This window comes from Chinchilla lanigera, unplaced genomic scaffold (assembly GCF_000276665.1).
Source record: "Chinchilla lanigera isolate Chin_1 unplaced genomic scaffold, ChiLan1.0 scaffold00088, whole genome shotgun sequence".
Lineage (NCBI taxonomy): Eukaryota > Metazoa > Chordata > Mammalia > Rodentia > Chinchillidae > Chinchilla > Chinchilla lanigera.
This window is the reverse complement of record NW_004955489.1, coordinates 9,287,169-9,312,797: the sequence shown is the minus strand read 5'-3', so window position 1 is coordinate 9,312,797 and position 25,629 is coordinate 9,287,169. Positions and strand designations below refer to the sequence as shown.

Below are 25,629 nucleotides of genomic sequence, written 5' to 3'. Positions count from 1 at the left end.
TTCCTTGAAAGGGCACACGCAAATGTTTCAGGCAACTGCTTCTATTTCACAAAGCATATAAGATGTTTCATACACTTCCATTTCTTTACCAGTGTTCCTTCTGCAGAGTTAGGAGGGCTTTCCCACATCTGGCCTCAATCTCTCAGACTCAACTACAAAATTCTTTGGCATGTTTCAAGACTAAATTCAAGGGTCCTTCCTCTGTGAGCCTTTCCTCAGTGCCTCCACTAGGTAGAGTTGACCACTGTTACTGTGTGAACAGACGGACAAGTTCCTATCAAAGTCTTGCAAGAAGAAAGATTCTCTGAAGAGCACAGAAATCGTACCAATACAGGCTGTAGATTCCTTCATTCCCATCACCAGTTTTCCAATTCCAAAGCTCTGTTGTTCTTCAAGCCAGAATTAAGAGGTTTATTTGAAGGCACCTCCAGTTGAAAAACAGATTATGTGTATCATTTAGCAGTAGGTAATAAAACTGCACAATGGCTCCCTCAGGGATCGGCTCAGAGACTTGCTTCTGTTTTGCCTACCTTGGAAACTTATCAAGGCTGCAGCAGTTTCCTGAGCAGCATTTGCTGAAAGAATTTAAAGGCATATATTTTATCCATAGCTACTTGGGCCAAGGAATAACTGAGAGGGCAAGGAGCAGATAGACCAAAAAGCCTGGGAAATAAGTCTGTGGAATGAGATACAGGAGGAATACGAGCTTTGTAAAACCCACAATAAACAGCAAGAGCAGCCCCAGGAAGTGGGAGCATCTGATTTACAGAGTTACCACATTATAATTGTAAGTTTCCGGTTTTCAACAAAAAAATATGATGTATGCAAATAAATGAGAAAGGATGATCCATGCACAGGAACAAGAAAGAACAGAAACTCTCCCTGATGAAATATAGACATTTCACTTACAAGACAGACATTAAATCAACTGTCTCACCTTATGATTCTGAGGACTTGATGCCCTCACTACCCAGTTAAAATTGAAATGTCCTGGGATCTCTTTCCTTTAAGAATCTCTCTGCTTTCTAATCTGTATTAGAAACAAAGCCTGACCTCTGTAGTTCTCATTGTAAGTTGACTGGCATTCATGTTTGTAGATCAGTATCTAGTGAGATTGGCTCACATCTTGACTCTTGCAAAATGCTGAGCCCTGAAACACTGAAGATCAGCCACTGAACTCGGTAACCAGCACATTCTGATCACATATTTAGTGATCTATGGTGCAGTCAAACATTCAGCTTCAAAATATTCTTGATGTTATTTCTTGTACAATTGAGATCCTGTTCAGAAAGTCCTTACAGAGGCTTATGTCCTCCAACGTTGTACCTATTTTACCTTCCAGCAGATTGTTTCTGTTTAATGTTTAGATTATAATCCATTTGGATTTTAGTTTAGTACATGGTGAGAGATATGGGTCTAGATTAAATCTTCTGCAGCTAGAGAGCCAGTATTCCCAACACCAATTGTTAAAGAGGCTATCATTCCTCCAGCAAAAGTATTTGGCCCCTTTGTCAAAGATCAGATAGCTGAACGTGCCTGCGTTTGTTTCTACATTCTCCATGCTATTCCATTGAGCCACAGGTCTCTTTTTGTGCTGGGAATGTAAACTAGTACAGTCTTCATGGAAATCAGTATGGCAATTCCTCAAAACTTAAAAGGAGAAATTCCAGCTATTCTCCTTCTAGGTATCTTTCCAAAAGAGTTAAAGACATCCTATTACAGTGATGCATGCATAGCCACATTTCTAGTGGCATAATTCATAATGGATAAATCTTTAAATGGCCTGTATGTCCATCAACAGATGACTGGATAAAGAAAACGTGATTTTTATACACAATAGAGTACTAGTCTGCCACAAAGAAGGATAAATTTGAGTTATTGTAGGAAAATGGGTCATAATGTTAAATGAAATAAATCCGGCACACAAGATTAAATATCACATGGTTTCTCTTATATGCAAAACCCAAAGTAAAAGTAAACAGCAAAATAAAAGATAGATGATGGGAAATAGGGAGATAGTCTTTTACAAAAGGGGACCAAGAGATGGAGGGAGGGAGGAAAAAGGGAGGGAGGGGATGTAAAAAGAATTAAGATGTGCTATGTACATGTACCAACTCCACTCAAGAAATGTAATCATTATGTACTGCAAAACTGTACTAATAAAAACTTGAAAAATAAATGAAACAAAATATTTCAAGTTAAACTTGCCTTTTCTTTTTTAAAAAATCTCTCATTTCTTTTCTCCGTCTTTTATCTAGAAAGACAGACAGCCTCTCTGAGTCTCTGAGTCTCCGCCCCACACTCAGGAAGATTCTACTTGTTATGGTTTCAGATATCCATCCCCTCTCTGCATCACCACCAGCCTTACCTTGATTTAGATAAACATTATTCCCCTTATATCCCTGTAGGTTTTCTTTTTTTGTCTCCCTGTCTCCAGCTTTTCATCTCCACCAGTGTTAGTTATCCTCCTCACCCCAGCTAAGGTATTCCGTGGAAAGCATAAGCATGACCACACCACTCCTCCTCCAGCATCCTTCCACAAAGGCTCCTTTTCTTTATGGTAAAGTTTGAAGGCTGAGGCTCTTTAAGATTTACTTGCTGCCTTTACCCACTTGTTCTCCCTCTGTTCCACTGATGGTTCTCAAACACTTCATATTTCCTCCACTAGTGGCAGCGTGATGTGTTCTCCACACAATCTAACCTTGTCCTTTTCCCTTTAGTATTGCTTCCCACTGTGAACATATCCTCATCTCATCTCACCTTCTGTCTTCAAGATAAAGTTTAAACTCATTTATCCCTCTAATGTTAGTGTTTTCTATGTCTCCATCTTGGTCAGAAAGATAATTATTAAAAGGACACATTAAGCAAGCTCAGAAAATGAGAAAGTCATTAATGTCATGCAGACACTAGAAGTGGGACAAGAAAAGAATATGCATGACTGCAACCCACATACTTCCCAGAAAAACTGTAAGGACAAAAACAAAGGAGATTGACAGCAGATGGAAGCCTGCAAGGGGAAGAGATTAAACTCCAACACAAAGAGGAAAACCATAGGTTAGGACCATGTGACAGTTCATCTTGACTGTCAATTTAATTGGCTTCAGATTGGCCTATCAGACTTATAAAACTTCCTTGTAGGTGTGTCTGGGTGGGTTGCAGAGGCATAACCTTGGATACTATATCTGGTACCTGGGATCTTCTTTTTGGTCTGTTGCCCTGCTCTCTGCTTTCCTAATGACAAGAGTTGAGCTGCTGTCCTCCACCATTCACTTCCCCATGATGTCTGTGCCTTGGAGCAGGTTCACCATGGACTAAAACCTCTGAAACGGTAAGTCAAAATAAGCTTCTCCACCTTTAGGTTGGTCTTGTAGAGTATTTTGTCCCAGTAATGAAAAGCTGACCAAAATAGATTATATAATCAAGGAATAAACTGTGATCATCACATTTATAACCATGAAAGTATAGTACATTGGAATTAATGATATAAAAGTAATTATTAATGATAATTAATATTATATAGTATAAATTTGTTCTAGTGTGAATAATTAATATACAATAATAAGCCTCAATTTTCAAGAAAAGGTTACATTATTTTGGGGGTACTTAGTTAAAGAGCCAAACATGATATGTAATACTCTAAATTCCCATGAAAGAAATACTAAAATTTCAGGTGCACAGAGCTGACTCCGGCATGTAAGATGTGCTTTTGCATTACAACCCAGTCCTTAAATATGATAGGTATATGCAACAAGAGGTTTAAAATATTTATTGGGCATTTTCTATCTGCCAGACCCTGTACCAAAAGCTTCCAGCCCATGATATCCTTTGACCTCCAGAAAGAAAAAGTAAGGTGGTTACTATCACTATCATTTTACAAATGCAGAATGACTTGTCCACAGTCACAATTTGAGTGAATAATGGAGATAGTCTCTACCTCTGGGTCAGTGTGATTCTAAAGCTATGACTTCATATCTCAGTTTCATAGTCTCTCCCTTCTATTGCATGGGAGAGGACAGAAATTGGAAGATGACAGAAAAGATTTTTTGTAAAGAAAGAGAAATATGAAGGCTTGGAGAATGGTGGAACTCTGGAATGGCAGGGTGAGGCCCTCCATAAACCTGCTCCATTTCAAAAGCAATGAAAATTCTGGCACAAATTGTCAAAATCAACTTTTAATGAACTCTAGAAATTAACTGAAGCCTTGCAACTATCTGAGGAGCTTTTATTTTTTTAAAAAAGTATTAATCTCTGTAGAACAGCAGAGTCTATGGGTTTTTAATTTGGACTTTCCCATCCCCTTCTCCCTGACTTCACAGGAAACTTAAAATCCAGAAGCCTCCAAATGACAGTCGTTATGAAATCTATCAATTTGAAAAATGAAACTCCCTTTCAAAAAGGTCAAAATGTAAAAAGGCCAAATGTCCTTTCATTAATAGTTGCTTATCTCTACGAGGAAGTAAGAGTTGAGACTTTAAATTTTTACTTTATAACATTTCCATGCAATTAAATTATTACAAGTGTGTTACTTTAAAATAAAAAAAAACATGAATAGTGATAAAACTAAAAGTGAAACTTTCTGAAAATGTTCTAGTGACTAAGGAATGGTAGATGGAAATTGCACAGAACTATTTATGACTTTTTTCTTTTTTTTTTTTTTCCAGTACTGGGAATCGAACTCATGACCTTGTGCTTGCCTGGCAGGTGCTGTGCCGCAGAGCTAAATCCCCAGGCCCATTTTTTCTAATTTAAAAACTATATGAAGTATTGACATAGTTCTTATTTGATATGCAGTTTTTAACCTTTCATTTTAGTGCAACCAAAAAAAAAGGTTTTTAAGAGTTTTACAGACTTGCAATTTAAATTTTTGTTACTGCTTCTACTTTATCTCTAACAGTCTAAGTCCACCACATGTAAATTGCTCTATCATAATGGTTTTCAGGGACTTAACCATAATAAGGTTTGGCAAGTTTGTCAAACAAAATAACCGTGAATTAACTCAGCTATAATCTTAAAAGCTAACTAGCAACTATCATAAGCAGCTTTGTGCTCCCAGTGGGGTAGCCTGACCTGGATCCCCAAATTCTTTTGACTGTGTAGGAAAACGCACCCTGTGCCACAGTGTATATTAGCAGGAAAGCACTAGGTAGCTGCCTAGGATAACATTCCCACTGCTTTTCGGGAAGCCTAGAAATTATGAGTGAGCCTAGGAAGAAACCAGCCATGGAAAAAAGCCCCCACCTCCCACTGCAGACAAAATAATTACCCGTGTTTTGTTTGAGACAAGGAAGTAACCTGAAGCATCAAATTCTCCCCCTAATTATTGGAAAGTATTTCTGCTTAAGACCAGGAAGTAACAGTGGTGATCTAATTTCCCGCTATTATCTGTTGGCCATGGCTGGGATTCAGATGGTCTTTGAAGGCCCTCAAATTGTAGGTCTGATTTTGTGTGAATGTGAATTTGGGAGAGTGTCCACTGCTTCTGTCAGTTTCCCAAGGTGGACCGTGGCCAAAAGAAATGTAAGATTCACAATCAAAGGATTTCCCAGATTGAGACCAGGAAATAACAGACTGGTAGAAGACATTCCTTCACCCTCACCTCCTCTGGATTCTTCAAAGACAGCTCTGAGTCTGGGCACATCCCTAGACATGCAATTTCTCTGACCCTATATTCACACAGAGGATAGAAGCACTCAGGTGCAAGCTGGGGGGAGCAGGAAAGCAGGACAAAATACAAGGATGTTTCCAAGTTCCTGCCCTGAAAAGGTCTTTAGGGAGACGGCTCTATCCCAGCTTTGAGAGTAACTCTAGTCCTCACCAGGCTTTGGAATCTAGAGGAGGAGGAAGATGGATGTTTCTGTATATAATCACGAGACAACGAGCAACTGCCATGTCAGCAGCTACCATAGATGAGGCTTCTAGTTGAATTCAAAGGAATTGTCCCTGGATCCCAGCCAAGATAGGACTCAGAGATAATTTGCCCAGCTTAGAGAAAAGCGGGCTGGAAGAAGGCAGCAGCATAATATGTACGGAGTACTGAGTGCCGTTACAAGTCAAAAAACCTTGGTTTTAGTCTCCGGTCTTTGTCTTGCTCTGTGCACTGGGGTAAGACCCTTCACCTTTTAAGATCTCACTTCCTTCTCTGCAGACTGTAAGGTTTCGACAAGCACAAGAATGTATCATTTAGAGTTACAGGTCTCAAGCTTTTATTTATGTTTCCAAAATTCAGAAGATTCTGATTCAGAAGCTAATCTGAGCTACATAAGAAATTTATTTATTTATTTTAACTGACAAATAAAAATGACATATTCATTTATGATATATAATGCAAACACACATGATGTATTAAATATGTATACATTGTGGAAGGGCTAAGTCTAGCTAACTAATGTCAAATAAGCATTATTGCACATACTTATTCTGTGTATACCTGGTCAGAATATTTAATAACTACTTTCTTAACAGTTTTCAAATATATAGCATCATGTTAAGTGGGATCCTGAGATGCCTGCTTCACATTGTAGATTTTGATGTCTCGATCTCTATCCCAAGGTGCTTAAAATTTGAATGCAATGCCAGGGAGGAAAGAGATAGAAGTGGAATGATGCTCAGGGCTGCAGCCAGTAAAATGCTTTGCTAAGAAGAGAAATAAATGCATGCAGCCCTCTGTGGAGGCAGCAGAAGTGATCAGAGAGAAAGTGGGAGAAGGTCCTATTTGTGGATGCAGTAATTACATAGATCAGAAGATACAGTGGAGGAAGACTCTCTGCCAGTCCATGGAGAGGATCATCAGAGAGGCTCACTTATATGCTCACATCTGAAAGACATATTTGTGGAACATCAAACCTCAGAAGTAGTTAATAAAACATTTATGAATAATATATATCACTGGCAGGAATGTCAACTGGTCTAACCCTTTTTGTAAACAATTTCCAAATATTTGTTAAAAGCCATGAAACAGTTTGACCTAGAAATTCTCATTGTGGGAACTCCATCCTAATTAAATGATCTGAATAATTGCAAATTCATTGTGCACAGATTGTCATCAGGGCCATTGCTCTTACCAGAGAATGGGAAAATAAAATACCCTCTGGGTGGTGAGCTTTCCTCTCGTTCAGTTCTGAATGTGGCAATTTATCATTCAAAGACATATAATAAGAGGGTGATATTAACATCCCTATACAAGACGAGAGTAAGGTAACTGAATACCTCTAACAAGATTTCCTTTTTAAAAGGGGAGGGGAGAAACCACCCTTAGAGGTCCCCAAGTCATCACATATGGAAGAGCAGAGCCTCCCCTGTCGTGAATTTCTTGGGTGACCTTCCTGCTGCCCCTAGGTCTTATTCTCTGGGAAGATCTGCCTTTTCCATTTTCTTCATGGCCACACGTGAGGAGGACACCAGGAAAGAATCCACTTCTGGGTATAGCAGCCCACTTCCTAGTGATAGGCTTCATGCAAAGTGGGGTAAAGCTCACTGGTCTTTCCTGGTAAGATTAGAGGTTCCTCTGGCAAGGCAATACATTTATCAATTTAAGAGGTTGGTGCTTCCCTTGATTCAGCCAATTCTATAGACTGATAACTAACGTGAAGAGGTACTAGAGATTCAATTCCAAACTGAGCCATTCTGTATTTTAGCATCAATCCTTGTTGCTAAGACCATCCCCCCAGCCCTAGGTTTTATGGCTCCTGGGTTGCTGCTTTATAGTAATTTCAAACAATAGCCTGGGATAGAGAGATTCCATGGGGACAATCAGTGTCTTTCCTTGGTGCTTTTAAGAGATTAAGAGGATCAGACTGGCTCACCCTAGGTCTCCACTTTCACTGGCTCTACTTTCTCCTTTGGGCAGATAATTGGGCTTTGTCCACCCAGCACGGTTGTCTGACTAGGCCATCTTTGGGGGTGAGCTGCAAGGCCTCCACTTGCTGAAGCTGTGGGTTTTCCCTCTTTTGTTTCACATGTGTCAGCTTCACCAATGAAAACGTGTCCCAGCCAAGCGTGGTGGTACACATCCATACCCCTGGCACTCAGGAGGCTGAGGCAGGAGAATCGCTGTGAGTTTGAGACCAGCCTGGGCTACAAAGTGAGGTAAAGGCCAACCTGAACTGTACAGTGAAGCCCCATCTCAAATAAGACCAAAAGAAAGGTCCCTTTCTTATAGAACCTTTCTCAAGGTCACAAGGAACAATCAAAGCAACATTTGTATCTCAGTTCTCTGCAAAGCTATGTAAGTCCCCAGCCAAAACAGAAACACAGTTTAGGAAAAACCCTTTGCTCACCTCTTTGAAGCCATGTAACCAGGCTCCTCCATATTCCAGCTCACAGTAGAAGTCTGGCCACTGGCATCTGCTCAATCCTGCCTTATATTGTAGTTTTAATGGGAAAGGCTTGACTTTGTTTAAATACTGATGAGAAACATTAAAGGATGTTAAACAGTAAAGGAAGAAGAGGTTGAAAACAGAGGGAAAGAGAGCCCGAAGGAAAGGGATCAGGAAGAAGGGATTTGTTGGGTTAGCCAACAAATGTTTAAGGAGTAACTGTCACACTCCTCGCACTGAAATGACATGGTAATCGACACGCAGAGCACAGACAGAGGGACCGAGCTCAGGAGAAACCTTTCTTCTTCTAGGATAGAAAGGGAGGAGGCAGTGATGTCTGCTGATGTGGGTGGGATTTAGCGGCATGCAGGCAGAAAGGTAAGCGACTTCCTGTCTGAAAATGTCCATCTTCCCTGCAGAGTAAAAAGCCAAGCCTTTTTACTGTGACTGAGAGCTAAGAATACTGGAGACTATTTCAAGTAGCTTCTGTGGGACATGAAAGAGGGTGAAGATTTATGTGTCAACCTGTCTCAACTCTTGATTAAGGCTGCAGTCTACTGCTGTGCCCTGCAGAATTTAAACTTACAGTCCCATGACCTCTTAAACCAATTCCTTAAAATCAATACCTTCCGTTCTCTGCATACTCTACTGATTCTGCTTCTCTGAAAGTCTGAGCAGTATCAAGGACTGAGTTGGGACTGGAACTTGTAGTGTCTGACACCCATCCACATGGTGGCAAGGTTTCTTCTTGTAATACGCAACAGGTGCAGTTGGATTGATCCAGGAATGGATTTTTCCATGAAGTAGAATGAAAGTATAAGGACGACAGAATTGTTTAATGATGTGCCAGAGGTCTAGTCTGGATTGGGAAGGAATTGAAAACAGAAAAGGGTTAATTTGTTAGAACAACATGGAAGGATCAAGAAAGCAAAGTCTAGTCGGGCTAAAAAGTCTCATCCCCAAAAAAGAAAATGTTGAGCAGGGTGTGGTGGTGCATGCCTATAATCTCAGCACTAGTGTGGCTGAGGCAGGAGGATCACCATGAGTTCAAGGCCAGCCGGGGCTAAATAGTGAGACTCCTCTCAAAACAAACAAACAAAACAAAACAAAACAAACAAACAAAAAAACTAAAAAAGAAAATGTTAAAGCCCTAATTCTCAGTACTTCAGAATATGGTGTTAGTAGGAAACAGTCTTTACAGAGGTAATCCAGCTAAAATGAGATCACTGGCATGGGATTTAATCTAACATGACTTGATATGTCCTTGTAAAAAGGACACGTTTGGACACAGACACGCACAGAGGGTAGCCAGTGTAAAACACACAAGGAGAACGTCACATGAAGACAGAGTATTGGAGCAATGCATCCTCAAGCCAAGAAGTGCCAAAAACTGCTGACAAGCCATCAGAAGCTAAAAGAGAGACATGGACAGATTCCCCTGGAGGTTTCAGAGGGAGTGTGGCCCTGCTACACTTCACTTTCAGACTTCTAGTCTCCAGAAGAGCACGATAATAAATTCCTGCTATTTTAAGTTTTTTGTTATGGAAGTCCCAGAAAACTAATCCAAGGTATACGGAGAATAAGGGAGTCAAAGAACCTGAAGGACACGAGTTAATGAGAGAGTAGATGCTAATTGAGTCCAGATTCTTGAAGCAGCTAGCAAATCTTGAGGGGATACACAGAATAAACCTTCCCTCTGGAGTTTCTGAAAAACCCAAATTTGTAGAGTGATGTTAAGTAACTAGAGGGTTTCATAAGCGTCACTGGAGCCTTTCTTATCTCAATCCAAATCTGTGGCATTCCAGAGAAAACTAGAGGTTCAGAATGTAGGACTTCCCTGCTGTAACCATGTTGAGATCAAATGAGCACTACGTTGCTCTCGCCAACCCTGCTCCGTGGCCGTTTTGTGTGAAACCATAATGGCAAACAGACTTGCGGTTCACCATAGGGTGACTTCCTCTGGCTGTCACTAGGCAACAAATCAAGATGGATCCATCCGTAGCCAATTACGTGCTCTCTACAAAAAGACACTTTCTTTAGGAAGCAAACCTAAACGTCCTGTACAACACCATATCCACAACAGAAATCACTTACTTCAAGAAAAAACAAAAACAAAAACAAAAACACTCCTGTCTTTCGGGGTTCTTCAAGACAAATGCCAAAATTTAAACTACACATTGAGTTATAAATGTAATTAAGACACTCACTGTATGAATGGTGTCTGGTTTGTTTTATAAAGCTCTTGTGGCAAGTCACCCATTTCACTGACCTACTTTCAGGCTAAATAGAAAACTTTAACTAAAAACTACCTATGTCCATCTTTCAAAATCAATGAATTAAGGCACAATACTACTTCAAGTTTCCTCATAATCAACAATATATTTCAATTAAGCATTCATTTTAAGGAAGAATATGCCACAGTTCCTGCCCCAATGGAATGTGCTGCCATCTAATTGGAAGAATAATACATGTAATAAAAACATAACAATGCAAGGTAGCATAGTGGTTATCTCACTTAGTCCTCCCAACAGTGCTATGAAGATGTGATTTTATGATCACCTTACAGCTGAGGAAACCAAGTAAACTTCCTAAAACAACATAACTATCAAAGAGTATAGCCTGTATCTGAGTACAGGTAGTCTGGTTCCAGAGGCCACTCTTGTAAGAATACAATAGACTGGGGCTGGGGATTTAGCTCAGCAGCACAGAGCCTGCCTCCCAAGCACAAGGTCGTGAGTTTGATTCCAGGTACCAGAAAAAAAAAAGAATACAGCAGACTAAAAATGAGTGATTCTTAGAACAGCAGCTTCCCAGATGTTGTAAATGTTGAAGTAGGACCAGAAGAGGAACATTTGGGAGAAAGAGTGATAGCTTTTGAACATAATTTCACATCAGGTCTATAGTAGCTATGTAATATGGTAATGCTTTTTCAAAGTACACTAGATTATTATATGCCAGCTGATAACAATCAACTACCATACAAATCCCCAGACATAGGTAACTATAGGCTCTAGTTCATCTGTACCTCAGTGGAGACTCTCTTCCCTAGTTTCTTGCCTTAATAATCTCTGCCATCATCTTCTGATCCTACTGTGGTGCTTTTCCATTTGGCTAGTTGAAAAAATATTACAACTAGGGCTCATAAAATTTTATATTTAAATAATAATAGCTATTATGTATTCTGTTCTGTCATATATTAGCTTATTGGTATCTATTATCTTAAACATCATCAAAACCTAGGAATAAGCGTTATTCTTACTTACATTTGACATTTGAGGAAAAGGGATGAAGGGTAAAGTACCCATAGGTAGCAAGCGGAGGTTGGGATTTGAACCAGGTCTGACTACAGAGCCTGTTCTCTTGAGTACTATCCTCCAATAAGTTTTATATAATGTTGAATAAGAAAACTAAACCTACATGTTAATTGACTATGATATTCCATACTCCTAATAACATTAATGTGTACTCTGGATACATTTTCCTAGCTCATTTTGACTGGTATTGCTCTAAGACACATTACCATTAATTTATGCAGAAAAACTAGAATCCCTCCATTTCTAAATTGCATGGTGTCTTGGTTACTTTTTTCTCTCGTTGCTGAGACAAAATACCCAATGCCCAAAATGAAGGAAGGAAAGGTTTATTTAGCTTACAGTTTGTGGAAGTTTCAGTCCATACTTGGCTGGCTCCGAGGAAGAAGATAGCAAAGCAACAAGAGCAAAGGGGGGAATGGCAGCTGAACAGCAAACGGCCAGAGCAAAACGGGAGGAATGACGGCAAGCAGCTTCTTTCCCTGCCTTACATTGTAAACAGACTACCCCCACCTAAGGGGCAGGTAGTTCTCACATAATCTTTGCCCTCCTCTTCCACAGGCTCAGGATGTATACAAAGTAAGCACTCTGGCTTCCTGCTGAGTCTCTTAGCCAGACCTCTAGACTCCCCAAGTTGACACAATGTATCAACCATAACACGTGGTAAACTTTTTTACTCTAGGCTAACTCATTCAATTCAGCCATAAGGATGTGTGTATATGAATGTGCATGTGTGCACATTTATATGTGTGTGTAGGTGTGCATGTGTGTACTGTGTGTTAGTAATCATTCGGCTCAAGATATCTATCAAATTAAGGACTCTACCTGTAACAAATTTGCATATTTAGATGTTGTTATGACAGAACTGTTAAACACATGCACATGCATGCATGCACGCACACACAAGTGGTATCAACAGAATTATCCCTACCTCAAGGCTATTTGGGCAGGTGGCTTTGGGAGCTTCACCATGTTGGAACTCATTACAAGAGGCTGGGAGAAGAAATAAGTTCTTGGTGAGTTCACTTTCCTGGCAGTAACACTCAATCATCCTGATTTGTGACTATATTCCCCTGAAGACTATCATAATGTGCATTTTACCTTGATTTAATTTGGATCTAAACAATGGGCTGTGATAATCAGAATGGAAAATCTGAGGTGATTTTCCCAGGCTTGTGTTAATGAATATTTTAAAATTTCCATCACCATCAGTCTTCTACAGTTCTACCATCTCCAACCTAGCCCAGACCCTCACCTTCCCCTGCCTGAATGATCATGGCTGGCCTGGATAAGTAAAATGACTTTCATCCTCAATGCATTCCACATACTGATACTAGGGTGGTGATCCTTAAATTCACTCCCTTGTGCTCAATATTTTGGTGACAGCCTCCCCCACTCCCCCAGGTTTCCAATAGCAGATAATTTAAACTCAACTGTCAGCCTATCAAGATCTTCCCCATCAGGTTTTACCTGTCCTGACCCACCTTTACTTTTTACAGCTCTTAACATGCTTCTATTTCTTCTACTCTGATCAAGCCTATGCTATTGCTGCCCCATGAAGCCCGCAAGGTCTTTCATTCACCAATTGTCTATTATAACAATATGATATAAAATGGACGTGGTGGTGCACACCTGTAATCCCGACACTCAGGAGGCAGAGGCAGGAGGATAGCTGTGAGTTTGAAGCCAGCCTGGGTTACATAGTGAGTTCAAGGCCAGTCTGGACTACATAACAAGACCCTATCTCAAGACAACAGCAGCCCCCCCAAAAGAACAGTGTGATACATTGTTTTCATTCAAAAATGTATTTTGGGCCTACTCTGTGGCAGGATCTTGGTGAGATGCTAGATCACAAAGTTGAAGAGGTAGTCGCTTACCATTTGCTAGAGGAAATAGACATCTAACAAGCAATCCTTTTGCAACATGGTAAGTGGTATGGTAAATGAGGTCCAGTACTGGGTTAAGAACCCTTAGTTATTGTTGGTTGATCAGGCCTGCAATCTCCCAAACGAATGGAGAGTGAAGGCTTAAATAAATGAGACAGTTGGGCTAGCTTCCTGCCTCGTAGCTCCCGGAGGGTGGGCCCCCAGCGCACGGAGAGCCTCGGGCGGGGAGTGCCGGTCTTTGGACTGGCGGCTCACTCCCGACCTTGTAGCTCCCTGGAAGGAGGGCTTCCGGTGCACAGGGAGCCACGGGTGGGGCGCGCCGGTCTTCCGGCTGGCTAGCTTCCTGCCTCGTGGGCTCCCAGAGGGAGGGCCCCCAGGGAATGGGGAGCCACTCAATTGAGATCTCTCATGACACAGAGAAACAGTGACACAATTGGCCCACCATGCACCGACTGCAGTTGCCCACCCACGATGTCTGTGAATCATTGAAACTTTGAACAACCCCTGGGAATACATGCCATACAATGGGCCACTCTTGCTCCTGCCATTGAGAACCAGAAAGGTCCAGAGCCAGCGGAGGAGCAGCTGCTGAAGAAGGACTCAGAGAACATGAGAATGCAGACTAAGCCCATGGACTCAGAGGTCCTGTGGACTGGGGTCAGGAGAGCCGCTCGGAAGCTGTAAACCAGGAGGACTTTGCACAATACCTGCAGAGACTCATTGGAAGCCATTCTTCCCCTGACAGTACAGGCTGTGGTGGAGCTCCGGAGAAGTCTGCAGCAGGATTCCTTCTGCCTGTGCTGACAGTTGGGGAGAGGGTACTAACTGGTTGTGGGGTCCCCATGTGATGGGAGGCTGGAGAGAAAACGCTACAAAAAATGGCTTTCGCCCCAGACGGCTCACTTGATTTTTGACAACCCTTAGGCTGTAACTACTTGTTAGATCCTTCTTGTGTATCTCATCTTCCTGAGAAACCACTTTGAAGATACCACCATGTATTACAGCAGTCACTGATATTTTCCTACTAATCTATCCATAACTCTGTAATGTTTGTATTGTTCCTATCCTATTTCATAAATGGATCCATGTTTATTATTATGTGTTTCCTACAACAACCATTGAGAATTATTGAATGGTTATTCAGTAGGTCACTCATGTATCGTTCTATTTATATTCTTTAGAAGCCACTTTGAAGATACCTAAGTATAGTACAACAACTATTGATAATCTCCTACCTCTTCTGTCTGTAACTCACTATCATTTGTCTATTTGTTTTCCTGAGAAACTATCTTATAGATAACAATATGTAAAACAATATCCATTGATAATTTCCTACCACTTTGTCTGTAATTTGGTAAGCCCCTCCTATTATTATGTTATCCTTCTTTTACTCTTTAATATAAAAAAATAAATAAATGAGACAGCTGAAATGATTTTAGGGCTCCAAGAAGGTTCAACCCTCTCACAGAATTCAAGATTCTCTGGGTTAAGATCCAGAACTTCCTTGGGCAGCCCATGTTTATCTGGTTTTCAAACAAAAGAGAGGGATACTGAAGAAAATGCAGGAATCTGAGTGGGACTTGGGAATTCCTAATTCCTTTAAGGACTTCTCCAAGTAATACTTTATGTTAATTTAGGAGAACTGTGTTATCTTCAGGAAGGCCTTCACTGCACGAGTGAGATGCCTGCAGCGACAGTCTCCTTTTAGTTAATTGGGGTTGGAGCCAAAAGACCTCAGCTGTGGTCTTGTCTTGTCCTTTGAGTCCTCATGGCTTCACCCATCACTACAGGCCTTAGTAGGGACCAGTGATTCCCAAGTAAACATGGAGAACCAATTGGTTAATTTAAGTCCTGCTCAGACCTGCTTCACAGTAGTCTCCATTAGTCAGGGAAGCTATGGCAGCCCAGAGGAGAGGCACCTAACTCAGACTTGAAAGAGCAAAGAAGGGCTCAAGAAGAGGTGCTGGAATCCTAAAACATGAAAGATGAGTACGATCTAGCCAGACAAAGAGGGAAGCGACATTTCCAGCAGAAAGAGCTGCGTTGACAAAGGCCTGGAGAGTGATCCTGACCTGTTCATAGAACTATTAGTTAGGCCTGGTTGACATCTTGAGGGGGAAAGGAGAGGGGAGCATACAAGAGGAAGCATTTACTTCTGCTTCTCGACAGGGGGATACCAAAGAAGGCAACAGAGACAGTGAACATGTGGATGTGTGCCAGACTCTAACTTTGCATTGTGCATGCACTTAGCTCTTTCCTGGCACATGGCAAGCACTCAGGAATTGGTTTTAGTTCCACATTCTGTCTCTATATCATCTAGGCCCCTTAACGGATTCATTTTGTCTAAGGGATGCTTTATTTTTTATGCTGCAATGACAATCTGCCAAAAATCTCAGTGTCTTGACTATAATAAAATTTAATTTCTTACTCTCACAAAATCCATCATGGGTCCAGATGACACCTCAGGGCAGCTTTCTTCCCTGTAGTTACTCAGCGATACCTGCTGCTTTGTTTTCTTGTGGTACCTGCAACTCCTCTGTGGAAGGAAGACGAGAGGCTGGGGGATCTCACTCAGGCAATTAAATACTCTAGTCATAAAATGTATCACTTCATCTCACTATTCATTGGTCAGAATGAGTTCCATAATATGTCCCACAGCAAAGAGGGATGGGAAATGGAATCTTTAAATATGCTCTGAAGACAAGAGTCAGTTAGACTAATCTAGCTAGATGAATCTGAGATTTCTATTAGATAGATTTATTTATGCTATAGACTGAATATTCGGACCTTCTCCAAATTCATGTATTGAAACCTAATTACCAAGGTGATGATATTAGAAGGTCTTTGTGAGGTGATTAGTTCATGAGGGCTCCACCCTCAGTGGTATTAGTGCCTGTCTTAGTCACTTTCTAGTCACTAGGATGCAATACTGAACACTCACAACTTAAAGAAGGAGAAGTTTACTTTGGCTCACATTTTTAGTCTCTAGTCTGCCGTCTCCAAGGAAAGATGGCATTGAAGAGAGGCATGGAGGAGGAAAAGTTGTTCAAGTCATGGCAGCCAGGAAGCAGAGAGAGAAGGGAGGAGCTGAGGAGGAAGCTAAGCCCTTCCAGGTCACAGTCCCAGTGACCCGCCTCCATACAGGCCCCACCTCACTGCAAGTCAGCTACAGCACCCTGGGAATGCAATCACCTTCCAAAAGCCACACTTCTGAGTGCAGGAGGCTCTTGTGGGACATGCTTGATGTAAAACATAACAGTGCTCTCATGAAAGAGAGCTCAAACAGCAGCCCTGCCCCTTCCACCACATGAAGACATCCAGAAAGCTCTATCTATAAGGAACAGAGCTTTGCCGGGTGTGGTGGTGCACACTTGTAATCCCAGCACCTGGGAGGCTGAGGCAGGAGGATCATTGCAAGTTCGAGACCAGCCTGGGCTACAAAGTGAGCTCAAGGCCAGCCTGAACTGCCTAGCGAGACCCTGTCTCAAAAAAAGACAAAAAAAAAAAAAAGGACCAGAGCTTCATCAGACACAAATATGCTGTTGCCTTGATTTTGTACCTCTCAGCCTCCAGAACTATATGCAATAAATTTCTATTGTTTGTAAGTTACCCAATCTCAAGTATTTTGTTATGACAGCTCAAACACACTAAGATAATTTATGACAGTTATGTGCCAAGTTGATCTGTCTGCTATTGTGTTCAGAGAGGCAAATATTCAAATGTTTGTACTTAGATGGTTTTTGTTACAGTTGTTTCTCCTGACTGGAAACTGTGCCATAATCTGTTCTTGAGTATGAGCCAAGAATACTAAATCATTGGCAAGATGATTATGTTACTTGAGCCACTGCATTAGCAAAGGTGTGTCACCATGTGGAAAATATGGTTCGTACGTGGTATAACTGAAACAAGACAAATAGCCAAGTGGCAGACCCAGTACAGACCTACAGTACTCTGTAGGCCTTTGTGATCAGATGAAGATTTTCTCCCTCTCTGTCCTTTGATGGGTGAGTCTGCTATTTCTTTGAATTAGGTTAGTATGAAACCTGAATCATACCTACTACCTATTGCTATCTATCTGTGGAGTATAAACTTGATTGGCTTTGGAATTTACCATGGGGACTGCAGAACACATTTCTGGGTGTGTCTAGTTGTGTCATAGGTGCATGACCATGGGCATTATTTGTGGTCCCTGGCCCCTTCCTCTCTCCCACTGCTCCCTTATTCTGCTTCCCTGTCACCATGAATTAAGCATCATTGTTCCTCCACACCCTTCCACCATGATGTTTCTGCCTTGGAGTTTGCTGGTTATGGATTGATTCTCCAAAATCACTGAACCAAGTAAGACCTCTCCTTTAAGTTGTGGGCATCAGGTATTGTATCCAGCAATGAGAAAACTAATACACTATATGTCTTGTACATGAACACTATAAAGTTATATATAAGACATGTGTTCTAATGTGTGTTCTATTGCCCTAATGATTTTTGAGAGTATATGGAAAAATAACAGAAGCTAGTTAGCCTTAGCTTTCTAATTCACCCTAAATATGGATGCTTAATGTGTATTGATTATTGGGACAATAAAATATCTGGTTTTGTTCATAATAATATAAAAGGTTTAAAAGTTTGACAGTATTAAAAATGGTGTGAACAAGTCAACACACTCTTGTTTAAGGTGTAAATAGATATTACATTTTCAGCAAACTACTTTGTAGTACGTGTTAAAGTAACTTTTCAGACCCAATCATCTAACATTCCCAGTGTTAGAAGTTTATCCTATAGAAATATCTCCAAAATATGCAAAGATTTATGTACAAGATTATTTATTGCAGCAGAATTTGTAATAGAAAAAAATGGAAGCAACCCAAATATTTACTATGATGTCATTTTTTAAAAATAGCAAATCTGCATGTACTGATATGGAAAGACAGTTTGTTCCATGCAGCTTGGTGAAGAAAGTTTAAAACAGTATAATAGTTTGTTTGCTTAAAAGTCTTTTTAGTGGGTATTAAACCCAGATCCTCTGCAGTGAATTACATTTCCAGCCCATTTACAAATTTTTGTTTTGAGACAGGGTTTCACTAAGTTGCGCAGGCTAGGCTCAAACTAGACATCTTCCTACCTCAGCCTCTCAGAGTGCTGGGATTATAGGAGTGTGCTACCATGCCCAGGCCATTTTCTATCTCAGTAAATGCTATTACACATGCAAGAAAAATAAATATTTGGAAGAGTACATACAATTTAACAGCAGCTCTGCAAAGCTGGAATCATCTAACAATTTCATTTTATGTAATATTTGTTGTCTTAGTCTATTCCTACTGCTATAACAAAATTCCTCAACCGGGATAATTTATAAATAATAAAAATTTATTTCTCACAGTTCTGGAGGCCATGAAGTCTAAGATCAGAGCATCAACAGATTCAGTGCCTCATGGAGACATGTACCTTCTTACTGAGTCTTCACAAGACTGAAGATAAGGCTTAGCATGTTCCCTCCCCCTTATACAGAAAGGATCCTCACTGATGATTTAATCACCTCCCAAAAGTAACATCCCTTAATATTATCACACTGGCAATTAAGTTTCAACAAGTGGATTTTGAAGGATGCATGCAGACCATAGCAATTGTATAATTCCCTAATATTAGAAAATCTTGGAAACAGGAAATAACATCGAATCAGAAAGAAGATAGTTTTCCCCCAAGTAACTATACAATAAAATTCTTTGAGTAAAAGCTGACTTCTGAAAAAGTTCTGGTTTACTCTATAGCTCAGGGAATAGATTTGACAGCTCTTAATTTGACTAGCCAAGTGTAATGGAGTGGAGCTTAGCAAAAAGCTCTGAGCAATTAAGCAGAAGGATAATTACCTGATGGAACCTAGTCTTGCATTGTCTTTTTTTTTTTTTTGTCCTTCAAACTTTCATTGAAGTGCAACGATCCAGAATGAATTTTAGATCTTGTTAAAAGCAGCCACGTCCATGGACTGCTCATAGCTCTCAAAAGCAGTGATCTGCTCTTCCAGCATATCTGTTCCAACTTTATCATCTTCAACTATACACTGTATTTGCAGTTTTCAAATTCCATATCCCACTGGAACTAGTTTAGTGGAGCCCCAGACCAAGCCATCTGCTTGAATGCTTGGACACACTCCTCTCATTTTACCGTATCTGTCTCATCATCCCAAGTTTTCACATCCAGCAAGATGGAAGACTTGGCAACAAGTGCAGGTTTGTTAGCTTTCTTGAACTCATACGGTGCAAGTCATTCTTCCCCTAGCCTCTTTGCTACTTTGTTTTGCTCTTCATCATCAGATCCAAAGAGATCAATATCATCATCCTTTTTATTCTCTGTAGCACCACTCCTGGTGATGTCTTCCACATTGGCAGGGCCATACTTGCCTAAAGCTTTCTTCACTCCTGGCAGGCTTGAAAAACATTTAAATTCAACCACTCTTAACTTGGTATAATGCCTTTTTCTAGAAAGTACATGAGAACATGTTTAGATTGCTCTTTATCATTAGATCCCTTCTGTAATAATTTACCCGTTACCACACTCCCAGTAAGTACTCCTCACCCGGCGAACATCAGTACCATGTGAGATGTTACATTCAATATTATGATTTACTTTTTCAGTATGAACATTTGAGACCTTGTTCAATACCTTCAGTTTCATTCTTAATGAACAGGAGTCCAGCTCCGCAAACTTCCACTCTTGTTGGCGGTTTCAGAAGAATGACGTAGGACTGAATGAATGAGCTACCCTCTCGTCCCAGTGACAGCCCCTAACCCCCAGGTCAGGCTCAAAGCACATTGGCAGAGAAAAGCTGAATTTCTGTTGTCCGTGTGCTACCTGTTCTGTGAAAAAAAAATGGAGGACTTCAATCTCCTGACCTTCAAAGGTCACAAAGCAATTAGCTTACAACACACTACAACAAAGCTAGAGTAGCCTGGGTCCAATTTTGTCATGTGGAAATCCTGAAGTTTAGGAAGCAGTTTTATCATTCAAGATGCAAAGATACATTTACCTGGTCTTTTCCTTTTCCTAAGACTTGATGTGATTGTACCAAAGTAGGGCATGACAAAAGTCAGCAGGCAGTGGGCAGGAGACTGCCACAAATACTGCCACATCTGCTTGTGAGGGCACATAGCCCTCTATGCAGCTTTTGTCTGCCAGGTAATCATTGAGCCCTTGGAGGCCCTCGGGGCTTTTCAGGTCTCTAAAACCCATGGCCTCAGCTGTCTGCGGGAACTGGACAGCAGTCGAGCAAAAAGAGCAGAAGGCCGGCTCCCAGCACTGAGAAAAAAGGGCATTGTCATCTTTGATTAGATCTTGAGTCCTAATGTCCAAAGTGTTCCATGATAGGGAGATGAGAACACAGCTCTGATCAGACTGCTCTCTTTAAAACCATTCATGGTCACTACTGCCTACAGGGTAATTCCAACTCATTTATTATGGCATTCAAGACGCTATGCTATTTCTCAACTCTATATCCCAACCTAGTCACAAGGCTTATAAAACATATTTTAAAATTTAAGCTTCGGCTCTTCAACTAGATCTAAGATTCTATTCTCTGACTCACTCCCATTTCAGCAAGTCCTAAATTATTTGTCCTTCAAAGCCAAATTCACCCGCCCCTTCTCACTATCCCTGTCTTCTCAGATCCCTGTCTGAAAGTATTCAAATGTTCTCCTCTAAACTCCCGTATGGCTGTGTCTAAGTTGCACTTGTGGCGCTTACACTTTGTTGCAGAACAGGTTTCTTTGTGACTTCCCTACTCAAATGTCAGGCCCTTAAAGATAGGAACCACCCCCAACTCCCTGCATATTGCTTGTGCATGCCAGGCCGATGGTAAATATTTGTGGAATCAAATGAATAAATAAACATGAATTTCCCTTTGAACAACCACCCTACCAATTTACAAATGCTGCCAGCAAGTGGCAGTAGTCTCCTCTGGCTCTCCTGCTGTGCGGCACACTGCTCTTCATCAGAGCATAAAATCATTCTGCAAGTTGAGCAATACCAGTTGAAGGTACACTGGCAAGTCGAAAATGCTGAAGTCAGAGTCAGATAACTCAAAGAACCCAGGCTTTTAGCTCCGGATCTGCCACTAACTACATATATGTGACTTCAAGCCATTTCTTCACTTTCTGAATTTTGTCTGTGTCTGAAAAATGAAGTAGTAAGATAGGATGATTTTCAGAGTCAGACATTCTATGATCTTCACAGTCAGCAAACTCAAGATAACTGGAGCTGTAAGATGCTTGGCTAATTGTCACCATCATTTCTTATCTCTCTTAGAACGTATTTATGATAGCAAAGTGAACAGAGATATTTCCTTATAAATTCTCTCCAAATGCTTTGTTTGGATATAATGAGACATATGAAAGCCCAACCAACCCAAGCCTCCTTGAATAGTGCCGGCTTTTATGAGGAAACTTTGTTGTGATCCATAGAAATAAGAGAAAGAACAGACTGGGGGAGGGGAGGAATTCAGTTCAAAAAATATGAGATCAGCCAAAATGACCGGGCTGGGAATTAGCTAATAATGGGAAAGGACACAGTCATACTTATTCTGAAACCACTGCTTTTCTTATGCACAAATGTTTTTTAAAAGTATATGCTGAGGAAAAAGAGTAGTTACTTTTTATAGTTACTCTGATAATTCAACTATGTAGATAATTGCAGTTCTGTAGTTCTGTCTTTGTCAATAAAATACTGTGCATGCCCTCTCAGTTGGGAAGTAGACAGATGAAGAGAGATGGCTCCCTGTCAAAGACAGGAAGTCAGAAACTGGAACAAAGTGGCACTATTATTCTCCTATGACTTTGTGATGAAATTTTGTTTTACCTTTTTTCCTTAAAATAAAAAAGAAAACAAAAAAAAGAAAATATTCTTTTAATAAAGAGTTGCAATGGTGTAGAAGTATGATTCTAGTTGTGAGGAACATCTTTACCCTTTCCCTGTTGTCTAGTGGCAGAGGGTACTGAGACAGAGGATGTAAATTGTAAGAAAGATGATGAAATTTGGAGTAAGAATTTTCTCTGAGAGGGAAATAGGGGGAGATAATGTGTCTTAATTACAAAGAACAACTCATCTAACTTTATTAACCAGTGATATTAAAAAATCTAAAGTGGACGTGCATGTGACAGAGATACAGACGGTGAGATTGATTTTTTTTTTGGTACTGGGACTCGAACTCAGGACTTTGCACTTGCCAGGCAGGTGCTGTACTGCTGAGCTATACCCCCGGGCGAGACTGAGTTTTGTTTGTGCATGTACAGCATAGTCTAAGGGAGAAAATGTGACTCTCATAATGGAACGATAAATTAATAGGCCATATTAATCTCTGTATGCAATATATCCATTGTCTAATTGTTATGTGAGCATAGAGAAAAATGAATGGAAGAAAATGCACTTACAGCTGGGCGTGGTGGTGCACACCTGTAATCCCAGCACTCGGGAGGCTGAGGCAGGAGGATCGTTGCGAGTTCAAGACCAGCTTGGGCTACAAAGTGAGCTCAAGGCCAGCCTGCACTGCATAGCGAGACTCTGTCTCAAAAAGACAAAAAAAAAAAAAACCGAAAACGCATTTAGTGTTTATGATGGAATTATAGGCAATAAACGACTTTTATTTTCTTCTGTATAATTCTGTGTATCTTTCCAGTTCTCTATGGAACTCGCAGAATTTTTCTGATGTAAAAAGGAGAATTTATGTTAAGGTCTATTATGCTCATAGTGAAAAAACAAAAACAGTTAAAAAGCAAGTATTGTTAAATTTCTTCGCATCCTTGAGGCCCATCTAAATGCCCCCCTCAACAGATTCCCAAGGGAAGGGTATAATTACAAAGCTGTCCCAGAAAAGAGCCTACATACTGGATCACTAAGTACTTACATGTCCTGGTAAAGCGGCCTGCGTTATGTCTGGGATTAAGCTTTCTCCCTTTCAGCTTAAAGAAACTTAGGGTAAAGGTAGATCTAAGCAGACATCATATAGGTCTGCATTCTTCTCCTGGGCCCACCTAGGTGTCCTCTTTGGAAAGGTCAAGGGACTGTCTTGTTATACTAGCCACAGCAGATGCAAGAGTTCAGGAAGAACAGAGAGAATTTGCACCACACTGATGAAATGGGCTCTGGTCCTGTTCTAACTCAAACCACTTTAGTCTTCCCAGAAAAAAGCTCCACCCCTTTTAGGGATGTGGAAGAGATGAAGCCTGACCTTCTTTGGATGGGGCTCTCAAACTTTGATAACAACCCTAGTACACACTTACCGCATGTCCCCGTGCACACCTGAAACAAAACTTCCAGAAACGATGCCTTATCATGGGGGCCTGTTTCCAAAAAGTGTGACCTATATGTAGCACAGGGCCCCGTGCTCAGAAGAGCCAGTACTCGAGTTCATGTTGTGCTGTTGCTGCCTAGAAATTGTTAAGAATTTTATTTTTGAACTCGTGTTTTGTAAGTGAAGTCAGGTGCAACAGCTGAGCATTGGCATGAAGAGAGGAGATGCACTACATGTGCGTTCGGTTCAGTTCGGTTTGAACAGCACTGGGGATGGAACCAAGTGGCACTTTACCAGTAAGCTATATCTCCAGCTACATTGCCCAAGTTGGCATTCAACTTTTAACCCTCCTGCCTCAGCCTCTTGAGTAGCACATACAGTGTTTATGATGTCGCAGGAGGGGAGAACTCCAGGGGAGCCGCGATGCTTGGGAGTTCAGCAAGGCTAAAAGTGGGTACAAGGTTAGTGGATCCCATCCACCACTGAGGAAAGTGAGGCAGAGGGGAATAGTGACGGTGACAGAATAAAGAGGTCACATTTTCCTTTTGAGCTAGAACTTGTTTCCAAAGCAGAAAGAATGCAGCAGAGTTCTGAGAACTTGAAAACCTTGCAGCCCTACACGGTCACAAGAGTGCCCCTTTATCTGTGGTTCTGCTTACCACCGGTTCAGTTACTTGTGGTCAACAGTGAGCCAAAAATACTAAATAGAAAATTCCACAAATAATTCATAGCGTTTAGATTGTGCACCATTCTGAGTAATGTGATGAAATCTTGCATGCTGTGCTCAGTCCTCCTGGAAAGTGAGTCATCCTTTCGTCCAGTTACTGCCCATTAGTCACTGAGTAGCCTTCTAGGTCATCAGATAGACTCTCATGGAATTGCTGTGTTTGTGTTCAGATAACCTTTATTTTACTGAGTAATAGCCCCAAAACACAAGAGTAAGGATGCTGGCAGCTTAATTATAGCATATTGTTATAATTGTTCTATTTTATTATTAGTTGCTGCTAATCCCTTCCTGTGCCTTGTTTGCAAGTTAAACTTTATCATAGGTATGTGTGAACAGGAAAAAGTATAGTGTACATAGGGCTTGATACTTTCCTTGGCTTTACGTATCCACTATGGTTTTGGAGGATGAAGAGACGCTATTATATGCTGGAAGTGATGACACAGAAGACAGGGAAAGATAAACCTTTCCCCTTTCATCCACCCTTACTCATCAGTAAACTAAAGCACAGAGTGCGGGTAGAATGTATATCAGGAATGAAGTAAAAACTGTGGTGTAGCGCAATTGTAGAGCACGCATCCAACGTGCATGGAGCCCTGGACTGGATCTCCAGCACCATCACTTCCGAAGTGAAATAAAGATAGTTGAATTCATTTTGCACAGTGTTTCCATTGTTTTGGTAAGAGACACAAAATATTTACTGTGTAATTTTGATGACTCTGCATGTAAATTAAATGTTCTTACATTTGCATGTTAAACCAACCTTGCAAAGCAAAAATGAACAGTAAAATGTGATGATAAGTAGCAAAGAAAAGGCACCATGACAGGTTGAGAGAAACTATATGAGTACCACTTACAGTTCTTTTTTTTCCTGCTTTTGGATCAGAGAGCCCCATAGTTTTATTTTGCCCCTGCATGTTATGTAGCTGATCTTGCTTATACCTTTCACACTGTTTTTCACTATTTTTAAATGTTGTTCATGATCCACTAAATTGATTCATGACCCCTAATGGATTGTGACAGGAAGTTGGCAGAATATTGTTCTAGAGGTTAGAGTGGATGGTTAACATTCCCCCAAACATTTTTTTTTTCTCCTCAACTAAACCAAAGTCAATCA

The 25,629-nt window shown here is 40.8% G+C and overlaps 1 pseudogene; it reads right to left on the bottom strand.

The window, feature by feature from the left end:
- Positions 1-19,402: 19,402 nt before the first annotated feature.
- Positions 19,403-20,736, bottom strand: LOC102017579 (annotated as a pseudogene).
- Positions 20,737-25,629: the final 4,893 nt, after the last annotated feature.